Source organism: Bactrocera oleae, unplaced genomic scaffold, assembly GCF_042242935.1.
Source record: "Bactrocera oleae isolate idBacOlea1 unplaced genomic scaffold, idBacOlea1 ctg00000009.1, whole genome shotgun sequence".
Classification (NCBI taxonomy): domain Eukaryota; kingdom Metazoa; phylum Arthropoda; class Insecta; order Diptera; family Tephritidae; genus Bactrocera; species Bactrocera oleae.
Window position 1 is genome coordinate 2,226,416 of NW_027212752.1, and position 16,093 is coordinate 2,242,508.

General features: G+C 47.6%; 1 long non-coding RNA gene across 1 annotated transcript in view; it reads right to left on the reverse strand.

The window, feature by feature from the left end:
• Positions 1 to 15,716, reverse strand: part of LOC138858304 (uncharacterized) — a 39,891-nt gene extending 24,175 nt beyond the window's left edge. The window contains exon 1 of the long non-coding RNA XR_011397451.1: positions 15,589 to 15,716. This is a non-coding gene — a long non-coding RNA (uncharacterized lncRNA). The remainder of the gene's footprint in view (positions 1 to 15,588) is intronic.
• Positions 15,717 to 16,093: the final 377 nt, after the last annotated feature.

Sequence of the window (16,093 nt, forward strand, 5' to 3'; positions counted from 1 at the left end):
TATTTGGAACCTTATGATGGACTCTCTGCTTGGACAGCTCGAGCCCCTCTGTAAATGTTGTGCGTATGCGGACGACCTTCTTCTTCTTGTTGAGGGTCGCTCGCGGTCTGAGTTAGAACGGTCGGGGGGACAATTTTAAGAAATTGTAAATAGCTGGGGTTTAGATGTGGGGGTTGACATATCGGTGGACAAAACGGTTACAATGCTGCTTAAGGGCAGATTGTCGCCGGTTCGTCCACCGATTGTCAAGGTGAATGGGGTCAACATCAGGTATGTGAAGGAAGTTAAGTACCTGGGGTTTACTATAGGAGAAAGAATGTGTTTCACCCCACATTTGGTGCGTGTGGGTGAGCGGCTGCAGGCAATTGTTGGCAAAGTGCGACGCATTTTGAGGAGTGATTGGGGCCTTGGACGCCGTGCTGTTCGCACCATATATCGTGGCTTGTTTGTGGCTTGTGCCACTTATGGGGCTGCTGTATGGTGGGAATCAGCGATGACGGTCTCTGGTCGCCGAAAACTCCTCTCGGTGCAACGTTGCATGATGCTTGCATGTTTGCCTGTTTGTCGCACTGTTTCGACGGATGCAATGCAAGTGTTGTTGGGTGCACCCCCTCTTGATCTGATTGTTATACAGCGTGCTGTTACATTCAGATTAAGAAGGGGCTTGAGTGTTTCTATGCTGCGGACAGATTGGACAGATGGTATTGATGTTGAGAGGGTGGGTTATCTAGAGAGCAAGAGGCTCCTGGATTTAAAGGTTAGGCGTGGGTGGCAGGACCGTTGGGATAATAGCCCTAAGGGTCGGGTGACATATGAATACATCCGGGATGTAACGTTTGTTGAGGGTAACCCAGACTTCAGATTTTGTTTGAGTCTGGGATTTTTGTTAACGGGGCATGGGCCTCTGAATGCATTTTTGTATCGGAGGCACCTTTCTGATAGTTCGGGGTGTTTGTGTGGGGCACGTATGGAGGATTGGGTGCATGTTATTGCAGAATGCCCGATGTATTCAGACATTAGGAATATTGGGGGTGTGGGGATTAGTTGGACAGACGGACGTTTAATTGTAGGTAATGTAGTTTCTAGCAATGAGTATACTGAACAGTTAGGAATGTTTGCGCGTGAGTTATTTAAGCGGCGAAGGCGTTTAATTGAAGGTTAGGGTTAGCTTTTAGTGTGTAAGATGAGTGATTATGTGGAGTGAATGGGGTCTAGCCCCTGGTTACCAGTCCAGAGCAGTATGGATGCTCAACTGGTAGTAGTTTCGGCTACGAGGTCTGACCGGAGACTTAATTCTGGTACCACGGAGAGCAGGGGCCCTTGGAGTTCGCTCCAACCTGCTCGTGCGGACTGGCCCTTCGGGGAGTATCGTGGTGGTTGTGGTTTATACCCAAATGCGGGAAGAGCTGACGTTTTGGCAGTTCAATGTGGAGTTGCATTACAACCGGGTGCCGGACCCAAAGTACGGCAGAGGTTTTAGATAGGCCTCGAACCTTACCAGGGTGTGTAGTGTGTCCATCCCACACTACCAATCGGTACTGAAAAATGCCTAGCATTTTCGGGGCGCTGATCAACGCATTGTATTGATACGCTGTGCTTTTGAGCGCCATGAGATAAGGCCGTCGACGGCAGGTACTCACGTTAAACACACCGGACGTTGTCCCTATCTACTACCCCTGCGGGCAGGGGATAGAATATGCCCGCGGCAAGGCATGTCTGTCGTAAAAGGCGACTAAAAGCCAATATGCACTATGACTGTTATTATATTCTTTGCCCAGTAATATCAGCATAGTATGTGGAGTGATGGTGCTATAATACTCAGCTTGAACTGATATTAGAAACACTTTAAATGAAAAAAGCTAATAAAAAGACATTTGAAGTTCAAGCGACAAATGTCACCAGTCATTTGAGTAATGGGGAGCTCAACTGGCAGTAGTTTAGGCTACGCAGTCTGACCGGAGACTTTCCGGTACCACGGGGAGCAGAAAGCCCTTGGACTTCTGTTCCATCTGCTCATTGGGTTCGGCCCTTTGGGGAGTATCGTGGTGGCTGTGGTTTAAACCTAAATGCTAGAAGAACTGAATTTTCAGTTCGAAAAAAAGAAGTTACACAAGTAACTGGGTGCCGTACCCGAAAACGGAAGAGGTTTTAGGTCGGCCTCGAATCATACCAAGATGGTAGTGTGGACCCAGACACACTGCCTTTGGTATCCAAGTACTATACTTGCCAAAATTCTTGTATTATTTGGGGCGTTTATCAGACGCGTGTATTGATACGCCGTGCTCTTGACCACCGTGAGGTAAGGCCGTCGCCGGCAGGTACTCACGTTAATCTACAACGCAAGTTGTCCCTATCTACTCATTCAATCGTAGGCATTCGTAGCGAGCAGACGTATTAGCTCGTGTTTGAAATTAATTTCAGTCAATTCGTAGTGTATATGTGAGTTTTTCATTGTGTTAGTGAGCGATTCGTGAATAGTATATATTTAATAGTGTGTGTGCACGCAGGTGTTCCATATTAATATATGTGAGTATATGTTTGTATTAATAAAATTGGCAGATTGTTATTGAGCAGGCTTTGGTACTAAAACAAGTGTTTTTAGTGCTTGTTTGCTTGTGTGTACAAGCACTTTGGGCTTTGTGCCTTTTAACTTGTCTTAGTAGGCTTTGATACTTCGATACATATTTGCTACGCCTACTGGTGTACTAGTGTATTGAAGAGTAGTTTTTTGGTGCTCAGGTACTTTATATACTAGAGCCTTTTTGTATATTGTAGTAGGCTTTGTATATGATTACAACGCCTACTTGAGTAAAAATTTTATTTTTAGCTTGCAGGTAGATTTGCGTACAGTGGTTTTGTTGGGAAATTTTTTTCAAAATTACTCACTTGGCTTTGAATACGAATACAACGCCTACTTGAGTGAAAATTTTATTTTAGCTTGCAAGTAGATTTGTGTACAGTGGTTTTTTGAGAAATTTTTGTAAATTTTTGTAAATTTTGTAGTTGGCGCTTACAACGCCTGCGTTTGTGCAAGTGGGAGCGTTAGGGTGTAGGATAGTTGTAAAAAAAATTTTTTTTTTTTTTTTTTTGTTTTTTGTTTTTTTCTGGATTAGATTCGTAGATTAGGGTACAGCAGGTTTTGTAGGTGGGCCCGTCCGTAGTCTCCGTGGCTGTGCCGTGGTGGTGTTTTTGACTTGGGTTGCCTATTCAGGAGTGCTGTGTTGAGTGTCTGGTTTTCAGTTGCTGCTGTTTTCTAGGGGTTTTCGGCAGTTTTGCTTACAGGGTGTTAGTGGTTGCCCTAGTATTGGAGGCGCTGACTCCAGGGTGAATTAAGGTCATAGTGGTTGACTTTTAGCCCACGGTGCGATTGATACAACGTCACATCGGTCGATTCGCAACCGTTACGGGGACTTTGTTCTGTCCGGCGGTTAATTGAGTGACCTCTTCCACGCCTTTGGCTGGAGGTGTGAGTTGTGTCCCTGCGATAACGCGATAATCGACTGTTTGGGTGGTAACTGCTATTGAGCTGGTTTACGCGCGAGTTAGCTTCTTCAGTGCGTTCAATCGCACGTGCCTGGTGAGCGACTGTTTGATCTTTCCGGAACAGGGGCTTCTGCGCCAGTGTTTTTTACCGGCGGATCAGCCTGCCTGGTAGGGGATCTAGATTGAAGATGCCTCCCCCACGGAGGAGGAAGGTTAAGTCCCTTGCTGAGAGCGATGGGTCTGTGCCTGCAAAAATGGTTGTAGGGGCGTCGTCCGGTGAGGATAGTGCAGTGTCATCTACTGATGGGTCACCGGTGCGCAGAAAGGTTAGGTTGAGGTCACCACCTTTGGCGAAATCGGGGGGCTTTGTGCGCTTCACTGACTCCAGTGAAAGCAGTAGTTCGTGTGAGACAGGGGATACTGCTGACACAGTTAAGAAGGGGGGCGACACTAAGATGAGTGTTGATAAAGGTGGTGAGGTTAAGGCTGCAAGAGGTGTTGGGCGTGTTAGTGAGGGTGGAAAGGAAATAGATGTTAGTTCCATCATGGTGAAGAAGAAAAATAATAAGGGTGGCAACCGTGAATTTGCCAAGGGCGCTGTTGCTGGTGGTGGTAGTGCGGTAAGCCATGTTGGTGCTGTTAAGAGGATTACTGGGGAGCTAAGCGGATTGGTCTTTGGAGACAAGAAGTTTGAGATGGAAACCGTGAAGGGGCTGATGGAGCTTGCTTCTAAATATGAAGCACTCCTAATGACGGTTATTACCGAGAATGCCCATCTTCGCGGTCAAGTTGATGCCCTTAGAGGAGGCTGTGGGGGACACTCCTCGCCACCGAGCAGGTCAATGCCGGCTCCATCGGCACCGATGCCTCGGCCCCCAGCACCTGTACTGGAGGCGATTGCACCGGTGGCGCCGAAGCCTGTTGAAACCTGGTCTGTTGTGGTCAGGAGCAAGGGACCTGCAACTTCCTCTAAGGAAGTAATTAGAAAGGTAGTTAAGGAGGTGGGTCCTTCACTCGGTGTGAGGATCCATGAGGTGAAGCCTATCAAGGGTGGTGGAGCGGTGATCCGCACACCTTCTGTTTCTGAGAGGGAAAAAGTGGCGACTAACGCAAAGTTTGGGGAGGTGGGGTTAGACGTGAGTGTCAACCGGAAGTTGGGTCCTCGGGTTGTGGTTCAGGGGGTTTACACGGAGATCCCCCATGAGGAATTCATGAAAGAACTTCTCCGGTTGAACCTTCCAGAATTTAGCTCGGCGTCCCAGAAGTCGGAAGTAAGGATGGTCAGTCGTCCCTGGAAGGTGGCTCCTGATGGTAGCACTAATGTTGTTCTTGAGGGTACGGACAAAATGATGTCCGCCCTCTTGGAGGCAGGTAGGTGCTACATCAAGTGGTTCTCCTTCCGGGTGCGACCGGATAACCCCATTGCTGGCTGCTTCCGGTGTATGGGTTTTGGTCATAGGGTCGCTGAGTGTAGGGCCAAATCAGATGTCTGCCGGAGGTGCGGTCAGGAAGGCCACAGAGCTGCCAGTTGCGTCAATGCAATCCATTGCCGTAACTGTGCATTCAAGGGTAGGCCAGCTGGGCATTTTATGATGTCGGCTGTCTGCCCGATATATTGTGGGATTGTTGAGCGCGCCCTCGCCAGACACTGATGGGGGGGATTATTCAGTTAAACTGTCAGGGGTCGTATGCCGTAATGTGCGAGTTGGGGGGGCATATGACTGAGGGGGGGTGCGGCATTGCCTTACTCCAGGAGCCCTACGCCACCAATGGTGTGGTTCGAGGTTTTCCGGGTGGTTTCAGGGTCTTTTTGGACGTTAGGGCTAATGCTGCAATTGTTGTGAGTGATCCCAACTATGATTGTGTAGTTGTGGATTCCTCACAACTGGGTGTATGTGTTTCTGTAGAGGGGGGGTTTGGTAGAATACTTGTTGCTAGTATCTATTGTAAATTTGGTGAGCCCTTAGAGCCTTATCTGAGTTATATGGCTAAGGTACTACTACTTGCGAGTGGTAGTCCTCTTATATTTGGCTTGGACGCGAATGCTACGTCTTCGATGTGGTTTAGCAAGGTATCCCGGCATTCGTCTGGATATCAAAGCCACAGTCGTGGAGTGGTATTAAGTGAATGGGTGGTGGGTAAAAACCTTCACATTCTAAACGAGCCGAGCGAGTGGTATACTTTTGATGGGCCTAGGGGTGTCAGTGACATTGACGTGACTTTGATGAACGAGGCAGCAAATAGAGTGTTTCGTGTTGGGTGGGAAATTAAGGGAGGGTGGGGATTGAGTGATCATAATTTGATTCAAATTATGGTTTCTTCTCAGTCCCCCCCTTTACAGTTCGTAAGTCCGTTGCGGCGATGGCGTACCTCTGGTATTGACTTGAACCAATATGGACGGTGTGTTAGGGAAGCGGTATTGGAAATACCGCTTAGTGAGTTTGAGGGCTTGGGGGTTGATGAGCAGATTGCTCGTCTTTATGAGATAGTGTGGGTTGTTAATGATAGGGAACTTAAGAAGTGTGAAAGTTTTAAGCTTAGGAAAATAAAATGGTGGACGCGTGAGTTAACCTTGAAGAGGAGGACTGTCAGGCGATTGAGGCGAAAGTTCCAACGCGCTCGACGGTCCAATTCAGACAGGTTAGCTCAGGTTAGGTATGATTTTTGTTGTGAAATTAGGGAATATAAAGATATGTTAGTTAGGGTTAAAGAATATGAATGGAGAAATTTTGTTAGTGAAAATAGGGATGACCCCTGGGGTCAGATCTATAAGATCTGCAGGGGTCGTAAGAGAGATGATATCACCTCTCTTTGCGTAGGTGACACTGTGTTATCTACGTGGAGAGAGTGTGCGGGGGTTCTATTAGGTGCGTTCTTTCCCAGGGCGGAGGTTCAGGTACCCCAAGCACAGGAGGTACCTGTCCCTCCATTAGATCATGGGGAGTTGGGGTATGCCCTTGGCCTGGTCAGGTCTAAACGGTCCCCAGGTTTTGATGGTTTGAACGGAGAGATGTGTAAAAGCTTGTGGAAGTTCATTCCGGAATACTTGGAGGCCATTTATGATAAGTGCGTGTGGGAGGGTTATTTTCCACGTGAGTGGAAAATTGCTAGGGTTGTACCTCTCCCGAAGTCTCCTGATAAGATCAGGAGTGATCCTCGCTCTTATCGGGGCATCAGTCTCCTTCCAGTACTTGGAAAAGTATTGGAAAGAGTTATGGTGGAACGGCTTCAGGAGCTAACGCGGGGTATATGGTCGGATAGGCAGTATGGGTTCAGGGAAGGACGCAGTACAGAAGATGCTTGGTTTTATGTTCAGAGTGTTGTTAAGGAGAATGTCAACAAATATGTCCTTGGCATATTTGTTGACTTCAAGGGAGCGTTTGATTATTTAAGGTGGGATAGAGTTTTGCAGCGGCTGGAGGAGCTTCGCTGTCCGGAAATTACTCTTTGGCGGAGTTACTTTTCGGAGAGAAAAGCTTCTCTAGTAAGTATGAATGGAAGTGTTGAAATTGGAGTGGTTCGTGGCTGCCCGCAGGGATCCATCTGCGGTCCATATATTTGGAACCTTATGATGGACTCTCTGCTTGGACAGCTCGAGCCCCTCTGTAAATGTTGTGCGTATGCGGACGACCTTCTTCTTCTCGTTGAGGGTCGCTCGCGGTCTGAGTTAGAACGGTCGGGGGGACAATTTTAAGAAATTGTAAATAGCTGGGGTTTAGATGTGGGGGTTGACATATCGGTGGACAAAACGGTTACAATGCTGCTTAAGGGCAGATTGTCGCCGGTTCGTCCACCGATTGTCAAGGTGAATGGGGTCAACATCAGGTATGTGAAGGAAGTTAAGTACCTGGGGTTTACTATAGGAGAAAGAATGTGTTTCACCCCACATTTGGTGCGTGTGGGTGAGCGGCTGCAGGCAATTGTTGGCAAAGTGCGACGCATTTTGAGGAGTGATTGGGGCCTTGGACGCCGTGCTGTTCGCACCATATATCGTGGCTTGTTTGTGGCTTGTGCCACTTATGGGGCTGCTGTATGGTGGGAATCAGCGATGACGGTCTCTGGTCGCCGAAAACTCCTCTCGGTGCAACGTTGCATGATGCTTGCATGTTTGCCTGTTTGTCGCACTGTTTCGACGGATGCAATGCAAGTGTTGTTGGGTGCACCCCCTCTTGATCTGATTGTTATACAGCGTGCTGTTACATTCAGATTAAGAAGGGGCTTGAGTGTTTCTATGCTGCGGACAGATTGGACAGATGGTATTGATGTTGAGAGGGTGGGTTATCTAGAGAGCAAGAGGCTCCTGGATTTAAAGGTTAGGCGTGGGTGGCAGGACCGTTGGGATAATAGCCCTAAGGGTCGGGTGACATATGAATACATCCGGGATGTAACGTTTGTTGAGGGTAACCCAGACTTCAGATTTTGTTTGAGTCTGGGATTTTTGTTAACGGGGCACGGGCCTCTGAATGCATTTTTGTATCGGAGGCACCTTTCTGATAGTTCGGGGTGTTTGTGTGGGGCACGTATGGAGGATTGGGTGCATGTTATTGCAGAATGCCCGATGTATTCAGACATTAGGAATATTGGGGGTGTGGGGATTAGTTGGACAGACGGACGTTTAATTGTAGGTAATGTAGTTTCTAGCAATGAGTATACTGAACAGTTAGGAATGTTTGCGCGTGAGTTACTTAAGCGGCGAAGGCGTTTAATTGAAGGTTAGGGTTAGCTTTTAGTGTGTAAGATGAGTGATTATGTGGAGTGAATGGGGTCTAGCCCCTGGTTACCAGTCCAGAGCAGTATGGATGCTCAACTGGTAGTAGTTTCGGCTACGAGGTCTGACCGGAGACTTAATTCTGGTACCACGGAGAGCAGGGGCCCTTGGAGTTCGCTCCAACCTGCTCGTGCGGACTGGCCCTTCGGGGAGTATCGTGGTGGTTGTGGTTTATACCCAAATGCGGGAAGAGCTGACGTTTTGGCAGTTCAATGTGGAGTTGCATTACAACCGGGTGCCGGACCCAAAGTACGGCAGAGGTTTTAGATAGGCCTCGAACCTTACCAGGGTGTGTAGTGTGTCCATCCCACACTACCAATCGGTACTGAAAAATGCCTAGCATTTTCGGGGCGCTGATCAACGCATTGTATTGATACGCTGTGCTTTGAGCGCCATGAGATAAGGCCGTCGACGGCAGGTACTCACGTTAAACACACCGGACGTTGTCCCTATCTACTACCCCTGCGGGCAGGGGATAGAATATGCCCGCGGCAAGGCATGTCTGTCGTAAAAGGCGACTAAAAGCCAATATGCACTATGACTGTTATTATATTCTTTGCCCAGTAATATCAGCATAGTATGTGGAGTGATGGTGCTATAATACTCAGCTTGAACTGATATTAGAAACACTTTAAATGAAAAAAGCTAATAAAAAGACATTTGAAGTTCAAGCGACAAATGTCACCAGTCATTTGAGTAATGGGGAGCTCAACTGGCAGTAGTTTAGGCTACGCAGTCTGACCGGAGACTTTCCGGTACCACGGGGAGCAGAAAGCCCTTGGACTTCTGTTCAATCTGCTCATTGGGTTCGGCCCTTTGGGGAGTATCGTGGTGGCTGTGGTTTAAACCTAAATGCTAGAAGAACTGAATTTTCAGTTCGAAAAAAAGAAGTTACACAAGTAACTGGGTGCCGTACCCGAAAACGGAAGAGGTTTTAGGTCGGCCTCGAATCATACCAAGATGGTAGTGTGGACCCAGACACACTGCCTTTGGTATCCAAGTACTATACTTGCCAAAATTCTTGTATTATTTGGGGCGTTTATCAGACGCGTGTATTGATACGCCGTGCTCTTGACCACCGTGAGGTAAGGCCGTCGCCGGCAGGTACTCACGTTAATCTACAACGCAAGTTGTCCCTATCTACTCATTCAATCGTAGGCATTCGTAGCGAGCAGACGTATTAGCTCGTGTTTGAAATTAATTTCAGTCAATTCGTAGTGTATATGTGAGTTTTTCATTGTGTTAGTGAGCGATTCGTGAATAGTATATATTTAATAGTGTGTGTGCACGCAGGTGTTCCATATTAATATATGTGAGTATATGTTTGTATTAATAAAATTGGCAGATTGTTATTGAGCAGGCTTTGGTACTAAAACAAGTGTTTTTAGTGCTTGTTTGCTTGTGTGTACAAGCACTTTGGGCTTTGTGCCTTTTAACTTGTCTTAGTAGGCTTTGATACTTCGATACATATTTGCTACGCCTACTGGTGTACTAGTGTATTGAAGAGTAGTTTTTTGGTGCTCAGGTACTTTATATACTAGAGCCTTTTTGTATATTGTAGTAGGCTTTGTATATGATTACAACGCCTACTTGAGTAAAAATTTTATTTTTAGCTTGCAGGTAGATTTGCGCACAGTGGTTTTGTTGGGAAATTTTTTTCAAAATTACTCACTTGGCTTTGAATACGAATACAACGCCTACTTGAGTGAAAATTTTATTTTAGCTTGCAAGTAGATTTGTGTACAGTGGTTTTTTGAGAAATTTTTGTAAATTTTTGTAAATTTTGTAGTTGGCGCTTACAACGCCTGCGTTTGTGCAAGTGGGTGTGGGATAGTTGTATAAAATTTTTTTTTTTTTTCTCTGGATTAGATTCGTAGATTAGGGTACAGCAGGTTTTGTAGGTGGGCCCGTCCGTAGTCTCCGTGGCTGTGCCGTGGTGGTGTTTTTGACTTGGGTTGCCTATTCAGGAGTGCTGTGTTGAGTGTCTGGTTTTCAGTTGCTGCTGTTTTCTAGGGGATTTCGGCAGTTTTGCTTACAGGGTGTTAGTGGTTGCCCTAGTATTGGAGGCGCTGACTCCAGGGTGAATTAAGGTCATAGTGGTTGACTTTTAGCCCACGGTGCGATTGATACAACGTCACATCGGTCGATTCGCAACCGTTACGGGGACTTTGTTCTGTCCGGCGGTTAATTGAGTGACCTCTTCCACGCCTTTGGCTGGAGGTGTGAGTTGTGTCCCTGCGATAACGCGATAATCGACTGTTTGGGTGGTAACTGCTATTGAGCTGGTTTACGCGCGAGTTAGCTTCTTCAGTGCGTTCAATCGCACGTGCCTGGTGAGCGACTGTTTGATCTTTCCGGAACAGGGGCTTCTGCGCCAGTGTTTTTTACCGGCGGATCAGCCTGCCTGGTAGGGGATCTAGATTGAAGATGCCTCCCCCACGGAGGAGGAAGGTTAAGTCCCTTGCTGAGGGCGATGGGTCTGTGCCTGCAACAATGGTTGTAGGGGCGTCGTCCGGTGAGGATAGTGCAGTGTCATCTACTGATGGGTCACCGGTGCGCAGAAAGGTTAGGTTGAGGTCACCACCTTTGGCGAAATCGGGGGGCTTTGTGCGCTTCACTGACTCCAGTGAAAGCAGTAGTTCGTGTGAGACAGGGGATACTGCTGACACAGTTAAGAAGGGGGGCGACACTAAGCTGAGTGTTGATAAAGGTGGTGAGGTTAAGGCTGCAAGAGGTGTTGGGCGTGTTAGTGAGGGTGGAAAGGAAATAGATGTTAGTTCCAACATGGTGAAGAAGAAAAATAATAAGGGTGGCAACCGTGAATTTGGCAAGGGAGCTTGCTTCTAAATATGAAGCACTCCTAATGACGGTTATTACCGAGAATGCCCATCTTCGCGGTCAAGTTGATGCCCTTAGAGGAGGCTGTGGGGGACACTCCTTGCCACCGAGCAGGTCAATGCCGGCTCCATCGGCACCGATGCCTCCGCCCCCAGCACCTGTACTGGAGGCGATTGCACCGGTGGCGCCGAAGCCTGTTGAAACTTGGTCTGTTGTAGTCAGGAGCAAGGGACCTGCAACTTCCTCTAAGGAAGTAATTAGAAAGGTAGTTAAGGAGGTGGGTCCTTCACTCGGTGTGAGGATCCATGAGGTGAAGCCTATCAAGGGTGGTGGAGCGGTGATCCGCACACCTTCTGTTTCTGAGAGAGAAAAAGTGGCGACTAACGCAAAGTTTGGGGAGGTGGGGTTAGACGTGAGTGTCAACCGGAAGTTGGGTCCTCGGGTTGTGGTTCAGGGGGTTTACACGGAGATCCCCCATGAGGAATTCATGGAAGAACTTCTCCGGTTGAACCTTCCAGAATTTAGCTCGGCGTCCCAGAAGTCGGAAGTAAGGATGGTCAGTCGTCCCTGGAAGGTGGCTCCTGATGGTAGCACTAATGTTGTTCTTGAGGGTACGGACAAAATGATGTCCGCCCTCTTGGAGGCAGGTAGGTGCTACATCAAGTGGTTCTCCTTCCGGGTGCGACCGGATAACCCCATTGCTGGCTGCTTCCGGTGTATGGGTTTTGGTCATAGGGTCGCTGAGTGTAGGGCCAAATCAGATGTCTGCCGGAGGTGCGGTCAGGAAGGCCACAGAGCTGCCAGTTGCGTCAATGCAATCCATTGCCGTAACTGTGCATTCAAGGGTAGGCCAGCTGGGCATTTTATGATGTCGGCTGTCTGCCCGATATATTGTGGGATTGTTGAGCGCGCCCTCGCCAGACACTGATGGGGGGGATTATTCAGTTAAACTGTCAGGGGTCGTATGCCGTAATGTGCGAGTTGGGGGGGTATATGACTGAGGGGGGGTGCGGCATTGCCTTACTCCAGGAGCCCTACGCCACCAATGGTGTGGTTCGAGGTTTTCCGGGTGGTTTCAGGGTCTTTTTGGACGTTAGGGCTAATGCTGCAATTGTTGTGAGTGATCCCAACTATGATTGTGTAGTTGTGGATTCCTCACAACTGGGTGTATGTGTTTCTGTAGAGGGGGGGTTTGGTAGAATACTTGTTGCTAGTATCTATTGTAAATTTGGTGAGCCCTTAGAGCCTTATCTGAGTTATATGGATAAGGTACTACTACTTGCGAGTGGTAGTCCTCTTATACTTGGCTTGGACGCGAATGCTACGTCTTCGATGTGGTTTAGTAAGGTATCCCGGCATTCGTCTGGATATCAAAGCCACAGTCGTGGAGTGGTATTAAGTGAATGGGTGGTGGGTAAAAACCTTCACATTCTAAACGAGCCGAGCGAGTGGTATACTTTTGATGGGCCTAGGGGTGTCAGTGACATTGACGTGACTTTGATGAACGAGGCAGCAAATAGAGTTTTTCGTGTTGGGTGGGAAATTAAGGGAGGGTGGGGATTGAGTGATCATAATTTGATTCAAATTATGGTTTCTTCTCAGTCCCCCCCTTTACAGTTCGTAAGTCCGTTGCGGCGATGGCGTACCTCTGGTATTGACTTGAACCAATATGGACGGTGTGTTAGGGAAGCGGTATTGGAAATACCGCTTAGTGAGTTTGAGGGCTTGGGGGTTGATGAGCAGATTGCTCGTCTTTATGAGATAGTGTGGGTTGTTAATGATAGGGAACTTAAGAAGTGTGAAAGTTTTAAGCTTAGGAAAATAAAATGGTGGACGCGTGAGTTAACCTTGAAGAGGAGGACTGTCAGGCGATTGAGGCGAAAGTTCCAACGCGCTCGACGGTCCAATTCAGACAGGTTAGCTCAGGTTAGGTATGATTTTTGTTGTGCAATAAGGGAATATAAAGATATGTTAGTTAGGGTTAAAGAATATGAATGGAGAAGTTTTGTTAGTGAAAATAGGGATGACCCCTGGGGTCAGATCTATAAGATCTGCAGGGGTCGTAAGAGAGATGATATCACCTCTCTTTGCGTAGGTGACACTGTGTTATCTACGTGGAGAGAGTGTGCGGGGGTTCTATTAGGTGCGTTCTTTCCCAGGGCGGAGGTTCAGGTACCCCAAGCACAGGAGGTACCTGTCCCTCCATTAGATCATGGGGAGTTGGGGTATGCCTTTGGCCTGGTCAGGTCTAAACGGTCCCCAGGTTTTGATGGTTTGAACGGAGAGATGTGTAAAAGCTTGTGGAAGTTCATTCCGGAATACTTGGAGGCCATTTATGATAAGTGCGTGTGGGAGGGTTATTTTCCACGTGAGTGGAAAATTGCTAGGGTTGTACCTCTCCTGAAGTCTCCTGATAAGATCAGGAGTGATCCTCGCTCTTATCGGGGCATCAGTCTCCTTCCAGTACTTGGAAAAGTATTGGAAAAAGTTATGGTGGAACGGCTTCAGGAGCTAACGCGGGGTATATGGTCGGATAGGCAGTATGGGTTCAGGGAAGGACGCAGTACAGAAGATGCTTGGTTTTATGTTCAGAGTGTTGTTAAGGAGAATGTCAACAAATATGTCCTTGGCATATTTGTTGACTTCAAGGGAGCGTTTGATTATTTAAGGTGGGATAGAGTTTTGCAGCGGCTGGAGGAGCTTGGCTGTCCGGAAATTACTCTTTGGCGGAGTTACTTTTCGGAGAGAAAAGCTTCTCTAGTAAGAATGAATGGAAGTGTTGAAATATCTAGTGGTTCGTGGCTGCCCGCAGGGATCCATCTGCGGTCCATATATTTGGAACCTTATGATGGACTCTCTGCTTGGACAGCTCGAGCCCCTCTGTAAATGTTGTGCGTATGCGGACGACCTTCTTCTTCTCGTTGAGGGTCGATCGCGGTTTGAGTTAGAACGGTCGGGGGGACAATTTTTAGAAATTGTAAATAGCTGGGGTTTAGATGTGGGGGTTGACATATCGGTGGACAAAACGGTTACAATGCTGCTTAAGGGCAGATTGTCGCCGGTTCGTCCACCGATTGTCAAGGTGAATGGGGTCAACATCAGGTATGTGAAGGAAGTTAAGTACCTGGGGTTGACTATAGGAGAAAGAATGTGTTTCACCCCACATTTGGTGCGTGTGGGTGAGCGGCTGGAGGCAATTGTTGGCAAAGTGCGACGCATTTTGAGGAGTGATTGGGGCCTTGGACGCCGTGCTGTTCGCACCATATATCGTGGCTTGTTTGTGGCTTGTGCCACTTATGGGGCTGCTGTATGGTAGGAATCAGCGATGACGGTCTCTGGTCGCCGAAAACTCCTCTCGGAGCAACGTTGCATGATGCTTGCATGTTTGCCTGTTTGTCGCACTGTTTCGACGGATGCAATGCAAGTGTTGTTGGGTGCACCCCCTCTTGATCTGATTGTTATACAGCGTGCTGTTACATTCAGATTAAGAAGGGGCTTGAGTGTTTCTATGCTGCGGACAGATTGGACGGTATTGATGTTGAGAGGGTGGGTTATCTAGAGAGCAAGAGGCTCCTGGATTTAAAGGTTAGGCGTGGGTGGCAGGACCGTTGGGATAATAGCCCTAAGGGTCGGGTGACATATAAATACATCCGGGATGTAACGTTTGTTGAGGGTAACCCAGACTTCAGATTTTGTTTGAGTCTGGCATTTTTGTTAACGGGACATGGGCCTCTGAATGCATTTTTGTATCGGAGGCACCTTTCTGATAGTTCGGGGTGTTTGTGTGGGGCACCTATGGAGGATTGGGTGCATGTTATTGCAGAATGCCCGATGTATTCAGACATTAGGAATATTGGGGGTGTGGGGATTAGTTGGACAGACGGACGTTTAATTGTAGGTAATGTAGTTTCTAGCAATGAGTATACTGAACAGTTAGGAATGTTTGCGCGTGAGTTATTTAAGCGGCGAAGGCGTTTAACTGAAGGTTAGGGTTAGCTTTTAGTGTGTAAGATGAGTGATTGTGTGGAGTGAATGGGGTCTAGCCCCTGGTTACCAGTCCAGAGCAGTATGGATGCTCAACTGGTAGTAGTTTCGGCTACGAGGTCTGACCGGAGACTTAATTCTGGTACCACGGGGAGCAGGGGCCCTTGGAGTTCGCTCCAACCTGCTCGTGCGGACTGGCCCTTCCGGGAGTATCGTGGTGGTTGTGGTTTATACCCAAATGCGGGAAGAGCTGACGTTTTGTCAGTTCAATGTGGAGTTGCATTGCAACTGGGTGCCGGACCCAAAGTACGGCAGAGGTTTTAGATAGGCCTCGAACCTTACCAAGGTGTGTAGTGTGTCCATCCCACACTACCAATCGGTACTGAAAAATGCCTAGCATTTTCGGGGCGCTGATCAACGCATTGTATTGATACGCTGTGCTTTTGAGCGCCGTGAGATAAGGCCGTCGACGGCAGGTACTCACGTTAAACACACCGGACGTTGTCCCTATCTACTATCTAGCGAAACCACAGCCAAGGGAACGGGCTTGGAATAATTAGCGGGGAAAGAAGACCCTGTTGAGCTTGACTCTAGTCTGGCAGTGTAAGAAGACATAAGAGGTGTAGCATAAGTGGGAGATATATAATTTCGGTTATATATCAACAATGAAATACCACTACTCTTACTGTTTCCTTACTTACTTGATTAAGTGGAACGTGTATCATTGCTTAGCCATTATATGGGTATATTTATATATCTTATGGTATTGGGTTTTGATGCAAGCTTCTTGATCAAAGTACCACGAGTTTGTTATATAATTGTAAACTTTTTTTAATGAAATGGTAGCACTTCGGTGTTATTATTATAATTAAAATTTGGTATAACTCCAACACTCAGGTATGATCCAATTCAAGGACATTGCCAGGTGGGGAGTTTGACTGGGGCGGTACATCTCTCAAATAATAACGGAGGTGTCCCAAGGCCAGCTCAGTGCGGACAGAAACCACACATAGAGCAAAA